Source organism: Danio rerio, chromosome 13, assembly GCF_052040795.2.
Source record: "Danio rerio strain M-AB ecotype USA chromosome 13, GRCz13ab, whole genome shotgun sequence".
Classification (NCBI taxonomy): domain Eukaryota; kingdom Metazoa; phylum Chordata; class Actinopteri; order Cypriniformes; family Danionidae; genus Danio; species Danio rerio.
The window spans coordinates 47575948-47593138 of NC_141033.1; the positions used below are offsets into that span (position 1 = coordinate 47575948).

The window sequence follows — 17191 nt, forward strand, 5'->3', positions numbered from 1 at the left end:
AAAGAACTTCAGTGGGACCACTAGTTTGCTGTCGAGCTCCCTCAGACAGTTCAGCAACAGGCGAGCGCGTTCCTCGGAGAGGTGCGCTACCATGGTGATCGAGTCCAGCTCCATCCCGAGAAAAGAAATCCTCTGCACGGGGGCGAGTTTGCTCTTTTCTCGGTTGACCTGAAGCCCCAGTAGGCGGAGATGCCGAAGCACCTCGTCCCTGTGCATAATCAATTGCTCCCGCGAGTGGGCTAAAATCAGCCAGTCGTCGAGATAACTGAGTATGCGAATGCCCGCGAGCCGAAGGGGCGCTAGGGCACCCTCCGCGAGTTTGGTGAAGACCCGCGGAGACAGAGAGAGCCCGAAGGGGAGGACCTTGTACTGCCACGCTCGACCCTCGAACGCAAACCGCAGAAATTGGCGGTGGCGTGGAAGAATGGAGACATGGAAATACGCGTCCTTCAGGTCTATGGCTGCAAACCAATCCCGAGGACGAACGCATTGGAGAATGCGCCTCTGCGTGAGCATTCTGAACGGCAGCTTGTGCAGACAGTGGTTCAAAACGCGCAGATCTAGGATTGGCCGTGACCCACCGCTCTTTTTGGGTACGATGAAGTATGGGCTGTAAAACCCACTCTCCATCTCGGCTGGAGGAACCGGCTCGATTGCACCCTTCGCCAGGAGGGCAGCAATCTCCTCTCGCAAGACAGGGGCGGACAGGGGGTTGACCCTGGAGAAATACACGCCCGTAAACTTGGGGGGCCGTTTCGCGAACTGAATCGCGTAACCGAGTCTGATTGTGCGTATGAGCCACCGCGAGGGGCTGGCCCGCGCTAACCAGGCAGGCAGAGCCCTCGCTAATGGAGTCATCGCTACAATCGCTGACGTACCAGCGGTGGGGCAGCGCGGAGTGGGTGTGCTGATCCGGGAAGCACGAGGGTCCCGCGGAAGAGCTGGAGGAGAGCGATTCGCTCTGGCTCCGCACCCTGACTCCGGAGAGGGGGCTGGAGGGCTGAGGGAAGGGAGACCGTCCCCCCAGCGCTCGTGAGCCACTGGCGAAGCACGTAGAGTCTGCGAGCCGGAAGGCAGCGCGTCCCGGACTGGCAGAACTCGTGCAGTCACATCCGGGGAAGGGAAAAAGTGCTCTTTTACTGATGTTTTGGTGGCACTGAAAAGTACCGTTGTTATCGGGGCCCCGCCCTCCAGCGGGGAAAGAGCAAGTTTCCTCTTCTCCGGATGGCCTGTCTCAGGGACGCTTCGCGGTCCGTTTACCGGACTTAACGGCGCCCTGGGCAGGAGGGGCTGCCTGCTTTCGAGGTGAACGCCGCGCCCGCTTGGCCGGAGGCGCAGGCGGGGGCGGGGCAGCACTCGTTGGCGGGCGCCCTCGGCGAGGAACAGCGGAGGTGGATGGCTCGGCGGGCGGAGCGGGCTTACGGCTACGCCGATAGATGACATTTTCCATCGCATCCGACTGCTCTTTCACCGCCTTGAATTCCTGGGTGAATTCACCGACGGTGTCGCCGAACAGGCCAGCCTGGGATATGGGCGAGTCAAGAAAGCGAACTTTGTCAACGTCGCGCATATCGGCCAGGTTTAGCCAGAGGTGGCGTTCCTGAACCACAAGTGTGGACATTGTCCTCCCCAGCGCACACGCGGCGGACTTAGTAGTCCGAAGAGCATAGTCGGTCGCGGTGCGCAGCTCATGTAATAAGCTTGGGTTGGACCCGCCCTCGTGCAGCTCGGCCAGCGCCTGCGCTTGGTAGCGCTGGTAGGTGGCCATCGCGTGCAAAGCAGAAGCAGCCTGGCCCGCAGCCTTATAAGCTCTGGCTCCGAGGGAGGCAGACAACCTACAGGCTTTGGACGGGAGGCGGGGCAAACCCCGCCACGTAGAGGCGCCGCGCGGACAAAGATTGACCGCGATAGCGCGCTCCACTGACGGGATCGCCTCATACCCCCTGGCAGCTCCGCCGTCAAGGGCGGTGAGGGCGGAGGCACTCGCAGCACGGGCAGAGAAAGGTGCCCTCCAGGACTGCGTGAGCCTACTGTGCACTTCCGGGAAGAAGGGGACGAGAGGCTTCGAAGGCTTCGCCTTCTGGTCCTCTACGTAGCACCCATCTAGTCGGTCCGGCCGCGGAGCTGGGGGATAAACCATCTCCAACCCCACGGCCGAAGCAGCCCGGGAAAGCACGGCTAACATGTCCGCTTCGGGATCCGATTTGACAGCGCTCACCTGCCCGGAGGGGGCGAGCGGGTCCGGATCTTCGTCGGACAGTGAAAGCCCACCCTCCGATGCCGCGGAGGACATCTGATCTCCGGTGTCAGCGAGTGTGAGAGCTACCATCTGGTTAGACGGATCACTCTCACCACCCGAAGCTTGGATGGAGCGCCGTGAGGAGCGAGAGGTCCGCGAGCCCGTGGGCGGCGGATTAGCTCCCGCTGAAACCCTCAGATCTGCCCGAGCGCCCGCTGCTTTTTTAGAACAGGAGGCAACTGGGGTGGCTCGCTCTCTTGCGAAAGTTAGCCGCGATCTTAGCTGTGCAACGGTCATGGCATCGCAATGACGACATGAACCGCCCGCGAGCACCGCATTAACATGCTGGACCCCCAAACATGCAATGCAGTGATCGTGTCCATCATCCGGAGACAGGAAACCCCCGCATCCAGAAACGCACAGTCGGAGCGCCATCCTGAAAAGGACGTGCTGCACGACTGTGTTGCTCTTTTAGGAAAGTTGCAACTATACGCACCGCTCTGGAGGACCGGACCCAAAGAACCGCAGGCAAGGGAGTAACCCAGCTCGACCGTCTGCCACCGCGAAGACCCACTCTGGACCGGGAGACACACTCGTTCGCTCTGAAGTGCTGATCAGCAAGAGGAACCCTCATCGACTCACTCAGAAAGGATCTGAAGCGAAAAGGATGGCGTCTGCTGGCTTCAGGTGTGCTTATATGCTGAGATAATTGCAGATGTCGCACACCTGCGCAAGCTTACGCTGCCAATTAATTTCATTCATTGGCCCGTTCAATACTCTCCAGATAAGCGGCTTCTGATCCGAATCCTCCCATTCATGGCACTGAAGTTCCCCAACCGAAGGGGAACTGTATCTGTTCACGTTTGGAACTGCAGCCTAACAAAATCTTACTCAAAGCTTGTTTTTTTGAGAGATCAACTATAAATTCGGAATATAAATTGTTCAATTATTTAGCTTTGATTTTCTCACAGTTGAGCTAAAACAAGTTTTGTAAAAGATATATTTCATTTAAAAAACACATTTATATTATTATTATTTTCTTAAGCGTAAAGGCACATTCATTGTTTTATTTTATTTTTTTAACTTAAGTAAACTAAAGTAAAAGCTCCTTAATATTCTTTAAAATAAGACCAATGCTTAAATCTATGCACCAAAGCATTGAAAGGGCAGCACAGTGGCACAGTGGGTAGTGCTGTCACCTTACAACAAGAAGGTCACTCTTTCGAGTATTGGCTAAGCCAGTAAGGCATTTCAGTGTGTAATTTGCACGTTCTCCCCATGTTGGGTCGGTTTCCCCCACAGTCCAAAGACATGTGCTCTGGATGAATTGGGTAAGCTAAATTGTCAGTAGTGTATGTGTGTATGTCCTGGTCCTCCAGGTTGGGGGTTGAGAGTTGGGCTAACAACCTACCTCATAAAAACTAGATGTTACGAAACACTAACATGGATTGGCTTAATATCAACTTCGGTATAAACGACCCTGGTAATAAGTAAAGCATTGAAGATCAGCAAGCATGTGTATGTTCAAAACAGTTCAGGGCTAAAACAGATACTACATGAATGCTGCAAATGATTTGGAGGGGAAAATAAGAAGTGTTTTGGGGATTTTCAAGAATCCTGCATGAAGCATTTAAAGAAGCATTTCAGGAAAAATGCCTGATTCAACTAGTGTTTTAGACTAGATACTCATTCAAAACTGTCCCTGGGAAAAATTAATGTAATGTGACAGACAAAATCCCACTAACCATCAGACAAAAGGACTGTTTGTACCTACAAAAACCCACACATAGCTTAACATACAAGGCTGAAGTCTAGTCTAGTCTAAACTGTATGGCTGAGCTGTCTTAACTCAAAACAACTTGCAGTGAGAGATCGTAAATTGTGCCACTGTTTTGTCTTCGTGTTTTTGAAACACTGAGATTTATTGCTCTGCATGCCTCAAGCTCCAAAACAAATGACCATGTCCTTGTAATGAGCAGATTAGCTTCCATCTAAAGCAGAAAATTTGTATAATATAAACAAACCGTAATACAGCTTGAATACTCTTGATTATTCTTGACAGTGATTGGCAGGTACTAATGCGTACACCTCTTCTGTTTTGGCATAGTGTTTATCTTAAAGAGCCCATATTATGGGTTTTTGAAAAATCCCCTCCATGTAGTGTGTAACACAGCTCTAAGTGAAGTGAAGTATCCAGCTAAGGCTTAAATCTGTTAGTGTACAGTGTATAAACTGTTGATTCATGTATAAAAGAGTCGACTCATAGTGCTTCAAACGAGTCGCCTTGATACCGATTCATTAGGTGTTTCGCCATGACGTACGAACGAAACCAAGTTATTCACGTGCACGCGCAAACCCGGGAGATTTCAAACCTGAGGCCCTGCCCTCTGACGCAGAAACCCAGACACACACACACACACCCACAAACACACACACACACAAACATGCCGGTCTATTAAAGTCATACTGCAGATGGATATATTGAGTCTCTACCCAAAGATGAAACCTCAGCATTATAGCCAAGCAGTTGGAAACTACTGGAAACTTCTGGAAACTACATGCTACAAAGAATACTTCATCTGCGTTTGTTAAAGGAAGGATCAGTAAAGAGTAACTTACTGATGGACGTCAGGATGGATTTCTTCCTCCATTTCTCCAGTGTAAGTACGTGCGATTAAAGTTGCCTCGTTGACTCTAGCTTGCAAATGTATTTAGTTGTGATTTGTTACTTGTAACCGCGTGTACTGTATCAGGTTAACTGGCTATATTCTCTTATCGCGTGCAAAGTCACGTTAAAAACGCGACGCGTGCTGCTTTGTTAACGGAGTTCCATGGACGAGGAGTAGTGTGCGTGTCTGTGTGTGCGTGTGTGCGCGCTGTCGTCCGGAGGTGTGTGTGTGTGTGTGTGTGTGTGTGTGTGTGTGTGTGTGTGTGTGTGTGTGTGTGTGTGTGTGTGTGTGTGTGTGCACGCGCGCGCGCGCGCGTTGTCGTCCGGAGCAGGGTTAAGTGCGTGTGTGTGTGTGTGCAATATGTGTGTGTGTGTTTGTGAAAAGAGCAGAGTGAGAAGCTAGGAGATCTCCGCAACTGTTTTTGAAGTTTTTGCTCAATAAAATAGTTAGTCGTCTGAATTTTCAAGTCAATAGTCTGTATTTACATTGACCCACTGGCAGCTAAAATCCACGCCTACACTATCGAGCGTGTATGAACTGTGATTACTTTTATATTGCTGATTAGCTGTTTGGCATTTCACTCTCTGACTAAAGGCAGTCGACCAATCGCAACAGACTGTCATTGGTCCAATCAGCGCAGATTAGCTTCGCGCTAAGGAGGGATTTGGGAACAAATGAATCACTGGACGATTCATACAGGAGTCGCTGGGATAATTAGGTAAAAATAAATGCAGATTATAAGACCACGAAAGTGTTTTTTGACCTCGCATGCATATTAGACTGTTGTTGGAGACCCTTACAACCAAGATATGACCCTATTTCATGTATAATATGGGCTCTTTAATGTAGTTCAAACAATTGGAACTACTTTATCTGTGCAGTTCCCGGGAAATAATACAAAGTTCATAAGCCAATGAGAATCAAGCATTTGACAGTACCGTAACATTCATTCATTCAATTTCCTTCAGCTTAGCCCCTTATTTATCAGGGTCTACCACAGGGTGGAAATGAACCGCCAAATATTCCGGCATATGTGTTTTACACAGTGGATGCCCTTCCAGCCGCATCCCAATTCTGTAAAAGCACCATAATATAAAATGATTATTACAGGACACATTTACACTAGCAAAAACTTGCATATTAGAATGAAAACACTGCTTGTCCAGACTGGTGTTTTCACCGAGTTTGAGAAAACGATCTACATGCACAATATGAAGCCTAAAATGCATGAAACAAGACTATTCATGATCACTAGGCATGCACTTATTTTGAAGGCATTCGTAATTGCATTCTGCCGGTTGTGCAATAGCCATATCAAAGGAGCTTGATGAATCAGGGAACGATATGTAATAGTCCAGCAAATTGTAACATGTAACCCAACAGCTAACACTTAAACTAAGCATCCGTCAATATAAATCAGGATATGGGAGGCTGATATAACTACAGTGGCAATTTATTCAAAAGATATGAATATTCCTTCACATCTCGAGTCGTCTTCATTCGCCATATAGGTCAGATATTGTCAAGTATTGTCACTGTAAGGCCCAAACCCAATTCTATTTTTGTACCCTTGCCCCTTGGCCCTTAAAACAGAGTGTGATGGGCTTCAAAATTTACCCCTAAGAAATGGGACAGCATTACAGCACCTGTCCACATCATATGTCATCGCGATCTCTTGCTCCATGCCAGATCAGACGATCGCGACTCCTGTAGTTATTCCAGTTGTGTGATTTTTTGGTATTTACCTTCAGGAACTCACTGAACTCTTATATCATGTTATCATAATGATCTAATGTTGCAATAAGATCGTAACTGTACTGTTTATTTGCACAGTGGCCATGTTCATCCATGTAAACACACCAAAAACAACATTAACATTAAAGCAGACACTGTAAAAAGCTCATTCTCAGCCACTAGAATTTTCTGACAGGGTAATTCAGAGTCAGAATGTTGTGGCACAGCTGCTATACAGGAGGCATTATTAGGGATTATAGATAGTGAAACTTAGCGGTTTTTATTTTAGTGTTTTTTTTTTTTTTTTTTAGTATGACGGTAAAACACGAACACGTTATGAATATATTAAAACGTGCTTGTTTGTTGTAAAGAAATCGTAATAATGACACAAAAAAATGTAACAATTTTCTTTTTGGCTTAGTCCTTTTATTAATCAGGGGTCGCCACGTTGGAATGAACCGCCAACTTATCCAGCAAATATTTTACACAGCGGATGCCCTTCCAGCTGCAACCCATCTCTGGGAAACATCCATACACACATTTTAATACAGTACTAAACCATGTAAAATTTTAATTTACCACAAATTAATAAGCCGAACACACAAGTAATCTCTGTGCAATATGAGTGGCTACGGTGACATTTTAAATATCTCTCTTGGCACAAAATGTCATGTTATCAGGAGTTGCCATAGCGAAATGAACTGCCAACTATTCTGGCATATGTTTTATACAGCAGCTACCCTTCCAACTGCAACCCAGTACTGGGAAACACCCATACACTCTCATTCACACACACACACCCATACACTATGATCAGTTTAGTTTATTCAATTAACATAAACCGCATATCTTCGGACTGTGGGGGAAACGGGAGAACCCGGAGGAAATTTACGCCAACACAGGGAGAGCATGCAAACTCCACACGGAAATGTCAACTGAGCCAGCCAAGGCTCAAACCAGAGACCTTCTTGCTGTGAGGCGGCAGTGCTCACCACTGAACCACCGTGACAATGAGAATGTCAAAGCTAATGATTGTGAAATGCCTAAAGAGTTACTAATGTACTAAACTACGTAAAATTTACATTTACCACAAAGCATAAGCCAAACACACAAGTAATCCTTGTGCAATAGGAGTGGCTACAATGACATTTTGAATATTTCTCTTGGCACAAAATGTGATTGCTTGCCATTACTACTGTGGACAATCTCTGAAAGGATCTGATTTGAGGGGGGAAAAAAACGTTTGCATGCAAAAGACTTGTAAAGCAGTACAAAAATAACACAAACAACAGCTGGAATGCCTGACAATGATAATGATCTGCTGAAATAAGTCCTCCCTAAAGGCTTTCATGATAATACAACACATCAGTCCCTAGTAAACTGCACACTTTGAGATCAAACCGATATGACTGAGTGAGAGCATAATTCCAAGCCATATTAGCTTAGCAACTTTTCATTTTCAGCCAGACTTAGTACATGATGCAACTACAGAAGAGTCAAGTGTTAGATGGTCAAGTTTTTTCCTCTCTGTTGTCACCACTGGCTTGCATGGTTCGAGATCTGTAGAGCTGCGCATCGATGGATTTGCTCTTCAGTCTTTGGACTCTCAGTAGAAATTATTAAACCACACTGAACTGAGCTGAACTGAACTTAAACACTGAAAACAGAACTACACTATTTCTATTTACTATGATCTTCTATGTAAAGCTGCTTTGACACAATCTACATTGTAAAAGCGCTATACAAATAAAGGTGAATTCAGTTTAATTAAATTGAATTAATTGGGAAAATTATCATAACTAAAATGGTCATTTATGAGCAAGATGCTAATGGTCTAATCCAATTAAATGATCTATGCTAAGCTAAGTGTCAGCATGGTTAAAACATACTATAGTATTTACAATAAATTACTCTAGTGTATTATGACGTATGTGTCTGACAACTAAAAATAGATCTGGTAACAGATATTACAGCCTGACACTTTTTTACCTTGCACTTTTTAGTTATTAACATTTATTATTTATGATATACACTACCTGACAAGACTTGTCGTCAATCTCAGTTGTAAGAGCAACAAATAATAACTTGACTTCTATTTAATCATTAGGAAAAGTGGCTCAAGATCGATTTTTCAGATGAATCATCTGCTGAGCTGCATCCCAATCATCACAAATACTGCAGAAGACCTATTGGGAATAGCATGGACCCAAGATTCTGATAGAAATCAGTCAAGTTTGGTGAAGGACAAATCATCGTTTGGTGTTACATTCAGTATGGGGGCGTGCGAGAGATCTGCAGAGTGGATGGCAACATCAACAGCCTGAGGTATCAAGACATTTGTGCTGCCCATTACATTACAAACTACAGGAGAGGGCAAATTCTTCAGCAGGATAGCGCTTCTCATCATACTTCAGCCTCCACACCTAAGTTTCTGAAAGCAAAGAAGGTGCTCCAGAATTGAATGAACTCTGGGAGTCCTGCAAGAATGCTTTCTTTGCCATTCCAGATGACTTTATTAATAAGTGATTTAAGTCATTGCAGAGATGTGTGGATGCAGTCTTAAAAGCTCTTGGGAGTCATGCACATTATTCATTCTGTTTCCACTGCAGCATGACTTTATATTCTATACTGGACATTATTTCTTATAAGTGAGAAGACTTTTGTCTAAGCAAAGTCAGACCTTACTGTCATAATTCAATAATTAAAAATCAAGGCATGATCATATTTTTTTGTGGTAAAAAAAAAAGCGTAATCTAGAGGCCTTTGCCTTTCATATAAGCCACTTCTGATACCAAATGATCAACTAGAAGTCCAGTTATTATTTGTTGTTCCTAAAACGGTCAGACTTTTGTCAGGTAGTGTACATTCTCACATTGCCTAATTATTAAATTGTTAAAATGACTGTAATTAAAAGAAACATTCTTATCTTATCTTGCAATATGATACTATTATATTATCATTCTGGCATTATATAATGAGTGGCATAAAATGGCCTTAAAATGACAATAATAGCGTTTATCACAGTATAGTTTGGTGCAATATATCATGACAAGCCTGCTAAGAGTAGCCCTTTTTGTCCATTCATTCATTTTTTTTTCGTCCATTTAATAATCTGGGGTTGCCACAGTGGAATGAGCCGCCAACTTACCCAGCATATGTTTTAGCAGCGGATGCCCTTCCAACTGAAACCCATCTCTATCCAATTTAGGCTAAAATAACACCAATACTATTCAACTCTACACTGTAAAACCCAAGTTAAAGTAACTCAAACCGTTTGAGGAAACCGATTGCAACAAACTATTTAAGTTCAAAAACGAATCCTAATGAATACTGTGAACTTAACCCATTTGAGTAAACGAAGCAATCTGAGCCCAGTAAAACAAAATAATTAAAGCAAACCAACTAAGTACTGTAAAACCCGATAAGTTAAGGCAACTCAAACTGTTTAAGGAAACCGATTGCTATAAACCAGGGGTGTCAAACTCAATCCCTGGAGGGCCGAAGCCCTGCACAGTTTAGTTCCAACCCTGCTCCAACACACTTACCTGTAGGTTTCAAACAAGCCTGAAGGACTCAATTAGTGTAATCAGGTGTGTTTAATTAGGGCTGGAACTAAACTGTGCAGAGCTGCGGCCCTTATGGAACTGAGTTTGACACCTGTGCTATAAACCATTTGAGTTAAACTAGGGGTGTCCGCACTCTGTCCTGGAGGGCCGGTGTCCAGAAGAGTTTAGCTCCAACCCTAATCAAACACACCCAAAGAAGCTAATCAAGCTCTTACTAGGTATACTAGAAACTTCCAGGCAGGTGTGTTGAAGCAAGTTGAAGCTAAAGTCAGCAGGACACCGGCTCTTCAGGACACCCTTGAGTTAAACTAATCTATATGAGTACTGTGAACTTGCACCATTTAAGTTGAAGTAATGAGGTATTAAATTAACTCACTACCTTTAACACTGTGTTCAAAACTCATGTCAAATGAGTAGAACTAACTTTCAGTCAATTTTGAGTTAACTGTACTCATTTCATTTGATAAAGTTGACAGTTTTACAGTGTGGGAATGATGTAAAATCTGCCTTAAAGATATTGACTGTTTGTTAAATATGCTGAATGTTTATTTCTGGAATTCCAATAGGAAATTGCTGAGAAACTGAGATAACACATCTCACCAATCAAACATGCTTTGAATGTGGGATTTAAGCTAGAGATAAACAATAGCTTTCCTGCATGAGGGCAAATGTCCCTCTCACAACATTAACTTCAATTTGAGATTTCAGTGCCAAGTACCACCCTCTAGTGTGTGTGTGTGTGTGTGTGTGTGTGTGTGTGTGTGTGTGTGTGTGATTTTATGTGATGATACACAGATCAATCTGTCAAAAAACATTAAAAGTCAATTTCATTTCATTTGAATTTTGCTTTGGCTTAGTCCCTTTATTTATCAGGAGTCGCCACAGCGGAATGAACCGCCAACTCTTCCAGAATATGTTTTACACAGCAGATATGCTTCTAGCTGCAACCCAGTACGGGGAAACACCCATACACTCTCACATTCACACGCATACACTATGGCCATTAGCTTATTCAATTCACCTGTAGCGCATGTCTTTGGACTGTGGGAGCACCTGGAGGAAACCCACACCAACACGGCGAGAACATGCAAACTCAAAAATGCCAACTGACCCAGCCAGGACTCAAACCAGTGAGCTCAAACCTTCTTGCTTTGAGGTGACAGTGCTAACCACTGAGCCACCATGTAGCCCGGGACAGTTCATCCCAAAATAAAAAATATCGTCATCATTTACTCATCAATTGTCTCAAACCTTTATGAGTTTTACAATAGAAGATATTTTGAAAAATGTTGTCTTCCATCGACTTCCAGAGTATTTGTTTGTGTTACCATGTCAATGGTTACCAGCTTACAACATTGATCTAAATGTCTTCATGCGTTTAAAAGAAAACAGAAAAAAAAAGTTTGGAACCAGCTAAACACGAGTAAACAGTGACTACATTTCTATTTTTGGATAAGCTAATTCTCTCAAGATTTTACAATAAATCCAAAATTCTGGTGCCTGTGTGTTGACATACATCATCTCAGTCTCACATTACTTCACTGGCGGCCCGTCAAGTCTCATATTAATTTTAAGACATTGATTTTAACATTTTAAGCGGTTCACGATTCTGCTCCCAGTTACATTTGTTATTAGATCTCTATTTCTTCTGCCTGATGCTGTTTATGTTCTGCCTCGGGTCCTACACTGTTTCAGCCTCGTTTTCAAACTCAGCATGATGGGAGGTAGGGCGTTCTCTTCCAGAGCACCCAAACTGTGGAACGCTCTTCCCACAAACACTAGGAATGCTGGTTCCTTAGCTACGTAAAACTCATCTTTTTAGGACTGTTTTTAATTTGTGATATCATTTTTTATTCTCACTGTGTTTTTTTAACTGTATTCTTTATTGTTTTATTGTGCTTTGTTGTTTTTTTTACTGTTTTGTAAGCGCTTTGGGTCTTAGAAAAGCATAAATATACAATATATATATACAATTTATTATAAGTACAATTTATTATTATTATTAAGCTATTCCTTTAATATTGAAAAAAATATACAGTTTGGGAAAGAATCATGTCATTTAAATGATCCTTTTTGAACTGAGATGCAATAAATTCAGTATTATTCACACTGTAAACAGTAAACTATTAACAATTTTAAATAATAAGTATGGGTTAATATCTGTTGATACTGCTCCTTTAACAAACATTTAACTGACTATAAGAAACTTTGCAAGTACATGTCAACTTATACTAACCCCAACCCCAATCTAACAGTCTACTTATAATCTAATGAGAATTAGTTGGCATGTAGATGCATCGTAACTTAAATTCAACAAACAGAACATCAAAATAAAGTGACCCAAACCTTTTCTATTTTATCAGACCTCGGACTAAAAGCTTGTCTGTTAGACTCAGCCTGGTCAAAAGAAATGTAATATGCATTTTTGTAAAATAATTTAGTATTTTATGTCATTATTGTATTTATTTTATTTATTTATTTTTTTGTTTCTTGAAATGTATAATTTTTTTATTAAAATTTTTCAAATTATTAGGATTCAATTAGGATTCAAATTATGTATGATGGAAATCCTATTATTCAGTGTAATTTTCTGGCATGTTTTTGCACGAAAAATGTTTAATAAAAATATATGTGTAAAAAAGGTATATAATATATAGAAAATTAAGTCTGTAAAATAATTGAAAATGCACTGGCAGTAAATTACAAGGTTTTAATAGCGTTACTATGACCCAGACAATATATCACTTTAAACTATTAAAAATGTTAATAAAAGTCACTTTTTTAAACTTTTCAATGTCGAAAGGTTTCGTACGAAAGGTTAAGGTACCATAATGTGATTTCAAAGCATAAATGAACAGGGGAAAATAAAAACATGAATTACAAAATAAGGAAAACTGCTAATTTATGGATGATTTTACAGTGGAGCACCTCGCTTTCTCATGAACATGCAAAAAAAGTAAGTGTACTGACAAGTTTACCAAAAACCAGCCTGATCTCACGAGAAAACGTAAGTATTTTACGTTTTGCCAGTTTAGTGGCTAATTCGTACGAATTCGTACGATTTCAGTCGTACGAAATGATATGATTTTAAAAAGGAGGCATGGCACCTAACCCCACCCCTAACCCTAACCGTCATTGAGAGAAAAGCAAATCGTACTAAATTGTACGAATTAGATCGTACGAATTCATACGCATTAGCCACTAAATGAAAAAGTTACGAATTGCCGTGAGATTGTGTTGCCAAAAACATACTTTAAAGGGTTAGAAACACCAAAACACAGTTTTTGAGCTGTTGACAGCCATATGTGTCCCACGCAGCTAAAAAGTGAAAATAGGTTGTTTTTGCGTTATTTAAAGCAAATTCATTCTTCCGTTTAAAACAAATTTTCGAAGCTGAGTCACACCAATTAGATAGTTGCGTGTATTCCAGTGTGTAGACTGGCTGTCTGTGCCTGAGAGTACTTTGTGATGTCTCGGAGTGTGCTGCATTCATTCATGAGAAAAACTTGGCTCAAACCAATCAGCGCCCTATATGAGGTGCAACTTCATTAATATGCACGATGGCTTCGAAGACTGTTTTTAGCTGAAACAGTGTTCAGACGGCAGAGACGCGCCACGTAGTGTTGCCAAAACAAGTGGAGTGGAAGAACAAGAACTGTTTGGAGACACTGGTCGTCCGTGTTGCATTTTTAAATGTGCTGCAACGAAGGTTTTGTTTTTATTTTCCCGCTATGAGAGCGCAGTTGTACTCACGAGTGGATTACAGTACACGCGGCAGAAATGCGTTTGTAAGGAACATTGGTTTACCCGAGAGCTTTTCGCATCTGGAAATGGTGAAATCCGGATTTGCCGCTCGTCTCCTTTTAAAAAAGACGCAGTTCCAGTTGGTGTTGATTGTCCTGTCTCTACAGATTTGGTAAGTAAGCGATCAGTGATCTTTCATTCCACCATCATTATATACAATCACTGCCTTTCTCCCCAGCGTCTGTGTTTTGCTTCTGTGAAAATCAGCGCGTGCCCAAATGGAAACTCCCATTTTTATTCAAATCCTTCCCTCTTTCCCTCCTCCGACACTCCCACCTGAGCAGAGCTAGACACACCCACTTTCCTGACTTTTTCCAAACTAGAGGTTTAAAAACACCCTGCTCAAACAGGGGGGTTTCATGGCTGTTTAAGTAACCTATTTCAGAGTTGGATTCATCATCTGAAAAGTGCAACGAAATGTATCCGGAGCAATGTATTTGACTTTTTGCAAAAATGTAGGTTGAGGCAAGTATTTTCAGTGAGTCTGGGGTGTGTACTTGGCAGCCTTCAACCTCTCATTCCATGAAATATAGCAGGACTAGACAGGCTTCCTCTGTGCAATATTATACTGGCTGTGAGCAAAAAAAAAACTTCCACAAATCTTATTTCAGCAAAAAAAAGGCATTAAGCCTTCTGCTGACTCTCCAATATTTTTGTTGGTCTTATTAGAAAGAAAAAGGTGTTTTAAATTCACTGTTTAATAGAAAACCTGGGCTTTGTTTTCACTACAAGTCTAAATGCACAGCTTTGATCTTGCTTGTTTCCATTCCCTTTAGACATGTATTTACACTAATTTACAATACATTTTGTTAATCAGATTAGAAAGGAATGCTACATATGAAAGTAAATGTTATCTTAAACACATCCAAGTGCAGTGGGAAATGCATACACAGGGTTCGCTGACTGAACTCATGTGGTTGAATGAGTTCAAGCAGTCAAAATGCCAAGATGTGTACTCCTACTGAGCACATTCTGTGATGTGCACTGGTATTTTGAACTTTGCAGTCAGTAATGTGGTGATGGCAGCTTAAAGATGACTCTCATAGAGAATGAAGTCACATGCATTGCTCAAGGGAGTGTTAATTCACAGACTTCAACAGTGTAAAAATCTTGATGTTCTGTGGATTTTTTCGATCCCGTCTGATCTTTTAATTTGTCAGGTGATTGGCCGGACCATTCTACAGCTTGATTTTCTTTCTCTGAAAGCATTTGAGAGTGCCCTTGGCTGTATTTTGGATCATTGTCCTGGTGAAATGTCCACTCTGGTTTCATCTTCATCATCCTGCTAAAATAGATGGACTGAAACAGCTGATATACATTTACAATGAGGAAGGGCAGAGGGTTGCTGAAGAGCTACTGAGAGATTTCAGCTGCTGTCTGGGCTTTCCATGCATTTCTACACCTTCCTTTCTTCATGTGTTCAATCATTTTTCCCAGTGCCATTTCATTTTATTACAAATAACTTTATTTATAAACTAGTTAAATTTGTTTTTCTTTTCATATTTAAATTTGTTGGTTGTTACAACATCTGTTGAACATTTAAAGTCAGCAGCACCTTTAGAATATATGTTTTCTGAGAAAAATGGTGACATGTTCAATACTTATTTCGCCCACTATCTAATAAATAAAAGCGTGTTATTGTTCTTTAAAAAATATTATGAAAGCAAGCACTTCAGCTTTGGAATGTTATGTAGTACCCATGGGAACTGGATGTGTTTAGCTAAGAATGTGCTATATTTAAAACTATATTTGTGGATCAGTTTCAGTCCTCTCCTCTCTTTTCCCATCCCTGAATCTCTGTGCTGGTCGTGGGAAAACAAAAAGTTGTAAGTGGAAGTTTGTTTTCACATGACCTCCACGTTAAAACTGTCTAAACACAAAATGTGTGATTTTGGAATATTTTCATCTGATGATTTGACATTTTATCAACATGAGGATGCTCCATCACCACGTTTCATGCGTGTTTTATATGTATTCCATATATCATTACTATACCATTACTGTTTTTGTTAGGGGAACACTTGTGCCAGTAAAAAGTCTAATGTGTGTGCTGGTAATTCTAGTGCAGAGATGCCCAAAGTAGGGACCGTGGGCCAGAGTTGACCCATGGTAACCTTTGATTTGGCCTGCCATCTTAAAAGAGAGGTAGAATGAATTCTCTCTATCCTCTTTTTCCACCAGGGGGATACTCATCCCGAGGTCCTCAGATTATGCGGAGTCACTGATTGGATCCAAGAGATGATCCCAAGGTTTCCATATCCGGGACCAGGCCATATCCTGAGCTGCTGCTGCGCAGATGGTCATGGGGGAGTGGAGAACATGAGTCTGATTCCTGCGACGCTCCAGGGACAGACGAGTCTTCGCTGAGGCCATCTTCCAGCCTTCACCGCGGTGACTGAAGCTCTGCACAAGACTTTTGGCCAGCGGAGAAATTAAAATGGTCGTGCCCAACTGAGTCTGGTTCTCTCAAGGTTTATTTTCTTCACTCTCCTATCAGGTGAAGTTTTTTTTCCCTCTCAGCTGTCACCACTGGCTCGCATGGTTCAGGATTGGTAGAGCTACGCATCGATGAATTTGCTCTTCAGTGTTTGAACTCTCAGTAATGATTTTAATCACACTGAACTGAGCTAAACTGAACTGAACTTAAACACTAAAAACTGAACTACACTGTTCCAGTTACTATGACCATTTATGTAAAGCTGCTTTGACACAATTTACATTGTAAAAGCGCTATACAAATAAAGCTGAATTGAATTGAATTGAAATGATGGGGAGGTGGCTGGGGCGAATCCCTTTGACATAATTCATCATTTAGAATCTTTTGTGTCTTAGTTTGATTCTGAGCTACAAAAGAGTCAACTGAAATTAAATGATTCAGTTAAATGTTGTAAATGAATCAGACTTTTAAAATGTAAATACTGTCACTTGATGTACATCTGACATCTGCCAGCATATCAAGTTAAAAGCAGGAGCAGCTTGATTGCATTCAGCATTGAACTCTATTGTGTTATAAATGTTTATGTATTTACAGTAATAAGTTATAAAATGTTAATAATGATACCGCATTAATTAATATGATTTAAAGCAACCAATTTATTGTAATACGGTTTAGTATATATTAGACCCACAACTCTTAGTCAGCTCTGGTTTTTGGCCCTTTAAAAGAAAAAGTTTGGCCA

The 17191-nt window shown here is 42.0% G+C and overlaps 1 protein-coding gene across 3 annotated transcripts in view; it reads right to left on the reverse strand.

The window, feature by feature from the left end:
• LOC797620 overlaps positions 1-17191 on the reverse strand; it is a 102113-nt gene that overhangs the window by 16987 nt on the left and 67935 nt on the right. Inside the window, exon 4 of one of the 3 annotated variants that reach the window (XR_015506365.1) lies at positions 6952-7390. The exons of 1 other annotated variant lie outside the window; for it this stretch is intronic. The gene's annotated coding sequence lies outside the window, so the exon portion shown is untranslated. Of the gene's footprint in view, positions 1-6951; positions 7391-17191 lie in introns of those variants that run through there. One more of the 3 variants, XR_015506366.1, reaches the window with a different exon arrangement.